The 11740-nt window shown below is 47.0% G+C and overlaps 1 protein-coding gene and 1 long non-coding RNA gene across 5 annotated transcripts in view; one reads left to right on the top strand and one right to left on the bottom strand.

Annotated features, from left to right (window-relative positions):
- Positions 1-3499: 3499 nt before the first annotated feature.
- LOC140651125 (uncharacterized) lies at positions 3500-5110 on the bottom strand. The gene is made up of 3 exons (XR_012042279.1): positions 4537-5110; positions 3750-4185; positions 3500-3663 (listed from the first exon to the last, which is right to left on the bottom strand). It is a non-coding gene; the product is annotated as an uncharacterized lncRNA (long non-coding RNA).
- A 4942-nt stretch (positions 5111-10052) lies between these two features.
- The window catches only part of TUT7 (terminal uridylyl transferase 7), a 36891-nt gene continuing 35203 nt past the window's right edge, over positions 10053-11740 (top strand). For 3 of the 4 annotated variants that reach the window (XM_072859396.1, XM_072859392.1, XM_072859395.1), the window contains exon 1: positions 10053-10199. The gene's annotated coding sequence lies outside the window, so the exon portion shown is untranslated. Of the gene's footprint in view, positions 10200-11039; positions 11480-11740 lie in introns of those variants that run through there. The other variant, XM_072859393.1, reaches the window with a different exon arrangement.

Raw genomic sequence — 11740 nt, 5'->3', positions numbered from 1 at the left:
TTTTTTTATTTAAATACCTAAAGATAACATGTAGGTCTTACACAGCCAATCTGATTTTTAGAGATACTAAGCACCACCACTGAATGCAGGAGGAACTGCATTGGAGGAAGAGCAGTACTTCTGACTACATGCAGTGCACAACTTTGAATTTTACAGCCCAGTTGTTATGGGCAATCATCTTGAGAAAATCTTGGCATAGGAGGATCTTTGGTCCATATTGTCTCCTGAATTGTGGTTCTTTTCTATTTTGAAGTCAATAGAAATACATCAGTTCAAATGAACTGAATATCTGACCCCTCATATTTACATATTAACATATGCACACATATAAGTATATCTACCTGCGTGTACATAGGCTGTATTTAATGAAAGTATTTAATTGATTCTTTTTACAAAGTAATGCTTCTTATAAAAAGTAAATTAGGGAAGTCAATACTATCTATATACTTTTTACAACAAGGAATTCTCACAATGAGCAACTTGTCATGTTCTGTACCTCTAATTTATTATAATGTTCAAAAAATCTGTTAACCTGGGAACTAAAAAACATGTGGGGGTAGTAAAACTATCCACTATAATAAAAGACTTACAACATTTTTAGCTAGCTGAGGAACTGGGAATTAGGTTGATGGAAGGGATTATTGCTTAATATTTTCCGTAACATCAGCAGTCTTGTCAAAATCCCCTGGTTGCTCTGAGAGTAGGAGACATCTGTTTTATGGGGTGAGCACATATCCTGGAATGTCTGCCATGAGACGGCGTCACAACCAGGCTTCATTACCCCTTCACACATTAAGCCTGGTTTACACTTCACAGTGCCATGGAAAAATCACACCTTCTGCTTATGCCAGCAAAAGCCTTGTTGTAGACGCAGTCCTACAGATTAGAAAGTCCCCTTGCTAGTATCATTTAGTTCATGTGGAGAATGACTGCAGCCTGTACTAGCACATGAACCATTTTGCCATTTACATTGCACTACAGGTTTGCCGTGCAAGTTTCTGCTAGGAGGATTTGCTTGCGTAGCTGTCTCTCACTTTCTTGCTTTCGGGTTGTGATCAGTGGCACAAAGTCCAGTTGGAGGCCAGTTCCTAGTGTGTGCCCCAAGGGCTGGTACTGGGGCCACTACTGTTCAACATTGTCATGAATGACCTGGACGCTGGTACAGAGTGCACTCTCATCAAGTCTGCAGACAGTACAAAACTAGGAGGAGAGGCTGGTACACCAGAGGGTCCTGGACAGGCTGGAGAAATTGGCCCAGAGGAAACTCACGAAGTTCAACAAATGGAAGTGAAAAGTCCTGCCCCTGGGGAAGAACAACCCCAGGCACGGGTACATGCATGTCCATCCTTCGAGATACTCAAAACCCAACTGGACATGGTCCTGGGTAACTTGCTGCAGGTGACCCTGCGTGAGAGAGGTGGGCAGACTAGATGATCTCAAGAAGCCACTTCCAACTTCAGCCATTCTGTGATTCTGTGACAATGGTATTGACAAACCTTTGGGAACTGGAATGAAGTTTACAGATCCACGTCCCTGGACAGACATCTCTTCTCACTGAATCTATGCCAGCAGAAGGTGTTACCCTCTCCATTTATGAAATTTTTCCTCAGGCCCTTTTTTCTCAAGTTATCAATTTTATAACAGGTGTAGGCATGTTGTATGTCTGAGGCAACTGAATTCATTCTCAAGAAGAGATCAGATATGGTGGTCATCTAGAGCTTTTAAAGATAATTATGATAGTTAGCTAAATATATTTCCCTTGGGTCTCTTTTACAGCCTCTGTGCTTCAGGGCAAAGAAAGTATTCAGATGAAAGTATGTTAGAATAAGAAAGTCTTTCACAGAGTGGGAACCTATTCTAAAATATTCTCTTAGATGCTATTGACACAGAGAATGAGCACTTAAATGTGGCACAGGGAGCCACAGGCATGCTGTTTTTAATCTAGTGAGCCTGGGGAATGGCAGAAACCCCAGCCTGGGAGGGCAGGCAAAGCACAACTTGTATGGAAACTGTGGCAGAAGACTCTGCTTGCCAGACCAGGCTGAAGCCTGTGCTTCCATTTTTGCCCCTCTTGTCCTTACACATACTAGCTAAATTTTTAATCATATTTTATTATCGCACCTTGATGTCACTGCATAAGCATGTCTTCAAACCCTGTTTTCATGGGCAGTTTGAGCGATGGCTTTTCAGCAATTCTTTTGAATCTGCTGCCATCTAGTGAGCAGAAATCAAACTGAAAGGTATGGGGTTTGCGGCCAGCAGTGTTTTTTCAGCTTCTAAGACATACAGGACTTTGTTCCACTCTCCCTCCGTGTCAAGGTGCAGCTTATGGTAGAGTTTGCATGCATTTCACCAGCAGGCTCCCACATGTAAAGATATAATTGATATAAGGCCTCCTCTGCCTTATACCTTATATCCTCTATGGCTAGTTCTAAGTCACTTCATTTTTAACACCTGGAGATTTTCATTAGATTGCTCTCTACTGATAAATCCATATTTGAACATCTCAATCAAAAAGTTGTGAACATCTAAGATTTTGACTGGGTGTACTGGTTTTAGCTGGGATCGAGTTAATTTTCTTCAGAGTAGCTAGTACAGGGCTATGTTTTGGATTTGTGCTGAAAACAGTATTGATAACACAGGGATGTTTTCATTACTGCTGACCAGTGCCTACACAGACTCAAGGTCTTTTCTGCTTCTCACACCACGCCATCAATGAATAGGCTGGGGGTGCACAAGAAGTTGGGAGGGGGCACAGCTGGGACAGCTGACCCCAACTGACCAAAGGGCTATTCCATGCCATAAGACATCATGCTCAGCAATAAAACCAGGGGGGAGGTTAGCAGGGGGGGCCACTGCTTGGGGACTGGCTCGGCATCAGTTGTTTGGTGGTGAGCAACTGTTTTCATTTGCATCACTTGTCTTTTCTTGGGTTTTATTTTTCTCTTTATTAGTTTTTTCCTCCTTTCCTTGCATTATTATTATTATTATTGTTGTTGTTGTTGTTGTTATTATTATTATTAAACTGTTTTTATCTCAACCCAGGAGTTTTCTCACTTTTACCCTTCAGATTCTCTCCCCCATCCCACCACAGGGGGGGAGTGAATGAGAGGCTGCGTGGGGCTTTGTTGCCAGCGGGGGTTAAACCACGACAGTCCTTTTTGGTGCATGAAGGGTTTGAGATAACAGATTTGACCAGAGCATATTAGAAGGGATTTCGCTCTGTTAACAGTTGCAGGTCACAACATTGATTCATCTGTTCTCAATATTAGTTTATCTAATCTGTGCCATGCTCTTTTTTTTTGCTGTACATGTTGAAGATTGATGTTGGCTTTTGCAGTTTGCTGTGCTCTGTAGTGCTTAGTGATGTTTTGCCTGGGAGATTTATTATTAAAACACTGGCCTTGAGCTTAATCTGGTATTTGGGCTCTGTACTGAAGCCATTACTGTACTTTGGGTACCATCTCATGGAGGCAATTAACATGTGATCAACAAAATAACAGCTATGTCTCCACCAACTAACAAAAAAGAAACACAAGCTTTCTTACGTGTCATGGGTTTTTGGAGAATGCATATTCCAGGTTGTAGTCTGATCGTAAGCCCTCTCTATTGAGTGACCCAGAAGGAGAATGACTTTGAATGGGACCCTGAGCAGCAGCAAGCCTTGAACAAATTAAATGGGAGATAGTTAATGCAGTAGCCCTTGGGCCAGTCTGGACAGGACAAGATGTGAAAAACATGCTTTATACCTCAGCCAGGGATAACGGCCCCACCTGGAGCCTCTGGCAGAAAGCACCTGGAGACACCTGAGGTCAACCCCTAGGGTTTTGGAGTCGGGGATACAGAGGATGCGAGGCCCACTATACTCCAACTGGAGAAAAGATATTGGCAGCATATGAAGAGGTTCAACCTGCTTCGGAAGTGGTTGGCACTGAAGCACAGCTCCTCCTGGCACCTTGATTGCCTGTGCTGGGTTGGATGTTCAAAGGGAGGCTCTCCTTTACACATCATGCAACCAATGCTACGTGGAGTAAGTGGGTTGCACTGATCACACAATGGGCTCAAATGGGAAATCCCAACCACCCAGGAATCCTGGAAGTTATCATGGACTGGCCAGAGGGCTGAAACTTCAGAGTGTCGCCAGAGGAGGTAACGTTGTCGCGGATGGAGTGAGCGTGCACTTCACTTGCAAGAGAGAAATAAAAATATAGTTTATTGATACAGAATAGGGAGTTAACAAAGTTCAATGTGACAGTGTTTTAACAAGATTCGATGGCGAGGTACACGTGATCATTTACTGCATAGAGGACAGGGTCAGACAAAACTGTCAGGGAGACCCTCCCGTTGAGTCATGAGGTTCGGAAGGATCCCCTTGCTTTCTAAACTCCTTCTCAGAGAGGAGTCTAGGTGCGGCTAGATCCAGTCCTAGTCCCAGACTTGGTCAACAGTTTATGTCTAAAGGATTATATGTGCGCAATCAATCCTTTATATCACTTAGCTAAGATTTCAAAGTTTAGCATGCTATTAGTCACTTACCGAGGATCTGTTGCGGCAAGGAATCTCTCAACCTCGAGGCGTAACCTTGAGAGGCGTCCCTGCTCAAGGGGAGATCCTGGCGTGCAGCCCGCTGCCGTGCAGGAGAGCTCACAGGGCCCTGGGCTGTCCACTATTTAAGGAGTGAGGTGATCGACTTATGGTCATATTTGCATATCAGCAAGCCCTTTAGATCCCTGCTTCAGGCAGCCCTTGGCTACTTTGTTGCCATTCATCCTCAAGGTCCAGCATAAGCTGGACGCAGCTATCAGGATGGCTCCCACTGATGGTTACTGCTTGTGCGGGGAGCAGGGGGGGAGCACACCGCCACACTTGTGCAGAAGAGGCTCCACTGTGTAATAAATTACCAGGAAATAAGAAGCAATATGGCCTGTTTACAGACGGGTCCTGTCATATTGCGGGAAGACATCAAAGGTGGAAAGCTGCTGCATGGAGTCCTACACAACAAGTCGCGGAAATTGCTGAAGGAAAAGGTGAATCGAGTCAGTTTGCAGAAGTGAAAGCCATCCTGCTGACTTTAGATATTGCTGAATGAGAAAAATGGCCCGTACTTCATTTCTATACTGACTCATGTCTGTGGTGGCTGGCAAATGCCCTGTGGAGGTGGTTGCAGCAATGGAAGAAGACCAACTGGCAGCACAGAGGTAAACCCATTTGGGCTGCTCAATTGTGGCAAGACATTACTGCTCGGGTGGAGAACCTGGTTGTAAAAGTACGTAACGTAGATGCTCACATACCCAAGAGTCGGGCCACTAAAGAACATTGAAACAACAAGCAGGTGGACCAGGCTGCTAGAATTGAAGTGGCTCAGGTGGATCTGAACTGGGAAGATAAGGGTGAGCTATTTATAGCTCAACAGGCCCATGACACATCAGGACATATAGGAAGGGATGCAACATACAAATGGGCTCATGATCAAGGGGTGGACTTGACTATTGATGCTATTGCACAGGTTATCCATGAATGTAAAATGTGTGCCATAATCAAACAAGCCAATCGGCTAAAGCCTTTTTGGTATAGAGAATGACAGCTGAAATTATCAATATGGGGAAGCCTGGCAGATTGATTATATCATGCTACCACAAACCTGCCATGGCAACCACCATGTGCTTACAATGGTGGAAGTGACTACTGGATGGTTGGAAACATACTCTGTGACCCATGCTGCTGCCTGGAATACTATCTTGGGCCTTGAAAAGCAAGTTTTATGGCAACACAGCACCTCTGAAAGAACTGAATCAGACAACGGGACTCATTTCCAAAGCAATCTCCTAAACATCTGGCCAAGGAGCATAGTACTGACTAGGTGTATCACATCCCCTATCATGCACCAGCCTGCAGGAAAGTTGAACAATACAATGGACTGTTAAAAACTACACGGAGAGCAATGGGTGCTGGGACGTTCAAGCACTGGGATACACATTTAGCAGAAGCCACTTGGCTACTTAACACTAGAGGATGTGCCAGTTGACCCAGCCCTGCCCAATCAAAACCTCTGTGCACTGTGGAAGGTGATAAGGTCCCTGTAGTACATATAAGGAACTGGTTGGGAAAAACAGTCTGGGTTATTCTTTCCTCAGGAAAGGGCAAACCTATTCGTGGGATTGTTTTTCTCAAGGACCTGAGTGCACTTGGTGGGTAATGCGGAAGGATGGGGAAGGCCAATCTGTACCTCAAGGTGATTTAATCCTGGGTGAAAATAATCCATGGTATGAGTTGTATGATGGCAGTGTTACATAGTGTTGTATGTCACCACTACTGTGACTGCCATATATCAAAGGTATTATAGCAGGAACCTCTTGCTGCTAGCCAAGCTAGAGGCAAGAGGAAGAATTCATTGCAATGTTAAAACTTATGGCCTAGTCCAAAGGGACCAGGGGCAGAAAACGTAATGGATATACCTTTAAATTGTTGTAACCCATGATTTGAGTTGCATGTATTAGGAAGTACTACAGCAGAAAGCACGTGAGCCAATGAAGGACGAACCTCACAAGAAGCAGTGCAAGTGCAGCAGTGAGCAGACTTGAGCTGGTTTTGGTGCCCAGTAACTCCATGCAACACACCACCTCTCCTGTCCTGAGTGAACACCGTAACAGGTGAAGCCCAAAGTCATAGACCAAATGAACTCAATGGACATTTTACTGATATTTATGGACATTTTTCGGGGAAAGGGGTGGCTAATAAGGCTGTGTTGCAATAGGGTGAGACCTGAACGTGACATAAACAGTATGGAATAAAGGGTGGAAAATGTACCGGTTTTGGCTGTGATAGAGTTAAATTTCTTCACAGTAGCTTGTGTGGGACTGTTTTGGATTTGTGCTGAAAACAGTGTTGATAACACAGGGATGTTTTAGTTACTGCTGAGCAGTGCTTACACAGAGTCAAGGCCTTTTCTGCTTCTCACCCCACCCCACCAGCGAGTGGGCTGGGGGTGCACAAGAAGCTGGGAGGGGACACAACACTGGGCCAAGTTCTTTTCAGGTGTAAATGGGTCAGCTCCACTGCCTTCAGGAAAATCTCACTGTAAAATATCTGGCAGACAGGTTTTCTGACTTATCTGCAAGTAGTGCAATCTTCCACTAATGTAGACAAGCAGCAACATTTTCAATACTTCTTAGTAGCTTTTCAAGCTGGAGAGTATTGCAACAGTGAAGTGCTGAGGTGACAAAGACAGCAGATATGGGGAGAGGCTCCAAGAGACAACTGAGTCACAGCCAAAACAGGCACTCCACCTCTGCTTCCTACCACTCCTATGCCTGGACAATCCCATCCCCATTAGGACCAGTATGGCAGGTTTCTGATCCCTCATTGGCCCAGTTTATGGCACAAAACCACAGAAAACTTCAATCTTTTTTTTCTTGGTGGGCAAGCTTTCCTAAAGGAAAGTAGTATCTGTTGCACCACACACACAAAAAAAACTCCAAACATTTAAAAAAATGTACCAAATACTTGTTTGAGCTAAGTAAATCTAGTTATGGAGAAACTGGGTGCAATGACTTGCTTAAACCGGACTAAGAAGTCTGAGGCAGATTCAAGATTAGCGCTCAAGAAATATCAGAGATTACATGTCTTCAAAAATAAAATATGATTCTGTCATTTGTTCTTGAAATTCAGTCTTATCATTTATATGTATCTGGCTCATCTTACTTTATTTAGTGAGTTGTACGCTTTTAGTATTTTTCAATTTCTCTCTCTTGTTTTCTTTCATTCCAGGTAAGTTTAGCAAGATCTGCTAATTCTCTTTCCCATTTCAGTATATTTGTATTCATTATGCTAAGTTTACTTTTTCTCACAAAAGCTGACTAATTGTCTCTTCAGGCTACCTATTTAGAAAAAAATCTCAGCTAATCAAAGTTTGGGTCTTCCAAGTATCCTGTATATTTAGGACATACGAGCCTTTTAGCTCACTTCCTCTTGTATTTGTCTGATCATAGAAAATACTAGTATTTGAGTATACAATTATCTGTCTAATTGAAATCTAAAGGAGAATCTGTGAGTTTCATAAAAACAACAGGAATTTTACTTTCATGAAAATTACAGGAACTTGAGAGAGTCTTGCACGGGTGCGCTAGTGAGAAGCTTCCATAGGACCAAACATTGTTTGACCCACTGCAGTCAGTATGACGTGAAACGTGCTGAGACTGCAGCCACTCAAACAATTTTATGGAAGAAGGAGGCAAGACAGGGCAAGACAGGGCACAGAAACATTTCTGCGTTTGGCACCCCACCACATCTGCTCACTGCAATGGTTTTGGTAAGTCAAGCTACTCTTCCATGCCCGGCCTTCTCCAGAGAGCACCTTGCCAGGAGACTATTCTTATTTTGAAGTGGTCATATAGGGGAAGGGAAAAGTAACTTCCAAGTGCTGGTGCAAAGCACTAGGCTATAAAGCTATAATGTCCTGTCTTTGAAAGGTACTGTAAGTCATTTTGGGAAGTCTCTACAATTTACCTCCTTTCAGAATCTGTATACTTGCACTCATTTTGCTAAGGAAGTCTGGAGTGGAGCGGGAAGGTGAATTCTTATAAGGACCATCTCATGAGGTGAGTTAAGAGCACCTCTTTTCCATAAATATGGATGCAAAAGAGCAGTAGGAAGAGACCCTCCTAAACTAGGCAGTAATTGGGTAATGAAGAGGGGATGCAGAAACAGGAGGAAGCTGTAAGAGGACGAGGCTGAGCAATCGCAAGCAATATTCACAGAATACACAGGTCACTTAATTCAGTGAGAAGGGTAATTTAGTAATAAGGGAAGTAGAAGTTTTTCTTCTACAGAAAACCTGGTATGTGTCCACTTCCCCACCTGCCCCGCACTTTCCCACTTCCTATAATTTGTGTTTCTGTTTTTCATGAGTAATTTGCTCTGAACATTGGCTACTTCGACTGGGGCGGTTAGTTTGATGAGACACACAGACTATACAGCGTCAGGTTCGGTACCCAGCTGTTGTGGTTTAACCCCAGCCAGCAACTAAGCCCCACACAGCCCCTCGTTCACTTCCTCGCTGGTGGGATGGGGGAGAGAATCAGAAGAATAAAAGTGAGAAAACTCGTGGGTTGAGATAAAGACAGTTTAATAAGTACAGCAAAAGCTATGCACACAAGCAAAGCAAAACAAGGAATCCGTTCGCTGCTTCCATGGCCAGGCAGGTGCTCAGCCATCTCCAGGAAAGCAGGGCTCCATCACGCGTAACGGTTACTGGGGAAGACAAACACCATCACTCTGAATGTCTTCCCCTTCCTCCTTCCCCCAGCTTTACATGCTGAGCATGACGCCATATGGTGTGGGATATCCCTTTGAGCAGTTGGGGTCAGCTGTCCCGGCTGTGTCCCCTCCCAGCTCCTTGTGCACCTGGCAGAGCATGGGAAGCTGAAAAGTCCTTGATTTAGTATAAGCACGGCTCAGCAGTAACTGAAACATCCCTGTGTTATCAACACTGTTTTCAGCACAAATCAAAAACATAGCCCCGTACTAGCTACTATAAAGAAAATTAACTCTATCCCAGCCAAAACCAGCACACCAGTGGCAGGGCAATGTCTTCAGTTCTCCAACAGACAAGCCAACGATGCCACATTCAGGGACTATTCTGCAGTAGCGGCCTACACTGTACTGTTCTTGTGATTGCTCATGCCAATCCACTCATTTACCATCGCATTTCCAGGACGATAGCCGCAGTGCACACCTCACACCTCTTTAATGTAGCTGGGTTCCACGGAACACGAACTGCCGCGTTCTGCCAGCTGCGGGGAAGAGCGTTCCACGCCCACTCGCGGGCCCCGCCTTGGCAGGGCTGGCCGTGACACGAGGCCTTCGCCACCAGGAGCCTGCCCGGCGCCCCGCATGGGACACGGCTGCTGCGGCCCCGCCCTGCCGGCGGCGAAGGGGCGGGCGGGGGCAGCCGCACAGGCCGCTGCCCGGAGTGCTCTCCCGCCCCCACCCACACCCACACCCACCTCCACACCCAGCTCTGACGCCCGCCATTAACGCCCGCCGCCCCGCCCCGCCCGGCCGCGGCCACGCCCCGGCGGGCGGCGGGGGGCGGGGCCGGGCTGCCGGAAGACCCGCGCGGACCGGCCGCACCGAGGGACCGGTGGCGTTTCCGCCGCGGCACAATGGCGGGGCGGCGGTAGGCGGGCCGTCGGCAGCCGGTGAGTGCCCTTCTCTCGGTGGCCGGTGGCCGGGCAAGGCCTTCCCCAGCAGTGGGCAGTGTCCCCCGGTGTCCTGCCCCCCTCGCCCGCCCCTGCGCCTCCCTTCCTGCCCCTCCCTTCCTGCCCCTCTCCCGGGCCTGGGCCGCGGCCCAGCCGCCCCTTGCCGGCCCCTCCGCCCGCGGGCTGTCCGGCTGAGGCGGCGGGGCGGGGCGAGGGGCTGCTGCGCTACAGTCCCCGCCGCTGCCCTGCACCGGCCGCCTGCATGTTCCCCCGCCTCCGCCATGCCGTTCCCCGGGCCTTCGGTTGTTCGGGGGGTGGGGGGGAGGCAGGAGGGGGCTGGGGGCCTTCGTCAGCCGGTGGGAAGGAGGTGGCCGGGGGCTGCCGCGTGGGAGCAAGGGAGCCCCGGCCCACGTAGCGTGTTTCCTGCCTGGTAGTGGCGGAGGCCGGTACCGTAACACCACCGTCTGGGTCCCGTTGGCAACTTGGCCGGCGCTGCCCGCTGCTTCAGGCCCCGCAGGGAACCACGCAGGGAACCACGTCGTCCCCCAGCTGCGTTGCTGCTGACCCTCTGGGGCAGCCCACCCCCCCACGCCAGGCCAGCACCTCACGTCGTGGTTGGGAGCCAGGGGCGAGTGTAAACTTTGACTCTGCTCCCTTGCAGTGCAGGGAGTGTGTCATCATCCAGCCTGGCAGGAGGGTGTGGGCGTTGCTTCTGGGGATGACTCTAAAACAAGCTGGTTTTAGGTCACGCTGAAATTCAGATTTGATGTCAGTTTCTTTCCTAAGGTACAAAGGAAGTTCACTTTGTGCATTTGAAACTTTTCTTTCAGCTCTTACCTGGAATAGCTGCATCTCCACAGCTGTGCGTAACTGGCTATGAATTCAGGTCTTTAGGACAGGAATCCTACTTTTTTTGTCACTCACGTAAGAGCAGAAAACCTCTTCTGCTTAAGAGGAGGATAAACACTAAAAGCTTCAAGCCTATAGAAGGCAGACACTGAGATGCCCAAGAGTGCCTTCGGGGCCTGCAGAACTTAAAAAAACATTTAAGAAAATTAGGTACCCTACTCCCATTGTAAAGGCAACAGAAGGGCATTTCCTGCTGTTTAGGTGCTTCTTGTAAATGCCCTACAGCCTTCTCTGCATCCTTAAGCACATACATATCTTTCGAAAGAGAAAACCTTTTTTGTTTGGTTGTATGTGGTCATACTTACATCATACAATATTCAGCGTCGATGTGGCCCGCTGCTGCTTACGTGTGTTTAGCCAGTCTCTCCCAGGTAACTCCCCCTTTCACAATCCACACAGATTTATGCTAACATTGGAGTTATAGCTCCCTAGAAATCTTTTATAATAAGAACATGGACGTGGCCAAGTTTGTGGGGGGGAGAGAGCACATTGGTAGCCCAGATGTTTTAGAGAATATTAAATATGAAATGTGAGTGCTTAATACCCGGTAATGTGAGACCTCAGAATGCTGGTATAGGTAAAATGTGCAGAGTGCACTGGGCAGTGCAGCATTGTTTCTTAATCATTGTATC

Source organism: Ciconia boyciana, chromosome 4 (genome assembly GCF_034638445.1).
Source record: "Ciconia boyciana chromosome 4, ASM3463844v1, whole genome shotgun sequence".
Taxonomy (NCBI): domain Eukaryota; kingdom Metazoa; phylum Chordata; class Aves; order Ciconiiformes; family Ciconiidae; genus Ciconia; species Ciconia boyciana.
This window is presented reverse-complemented; position numbering and strand designations above follow the sequence as displayed.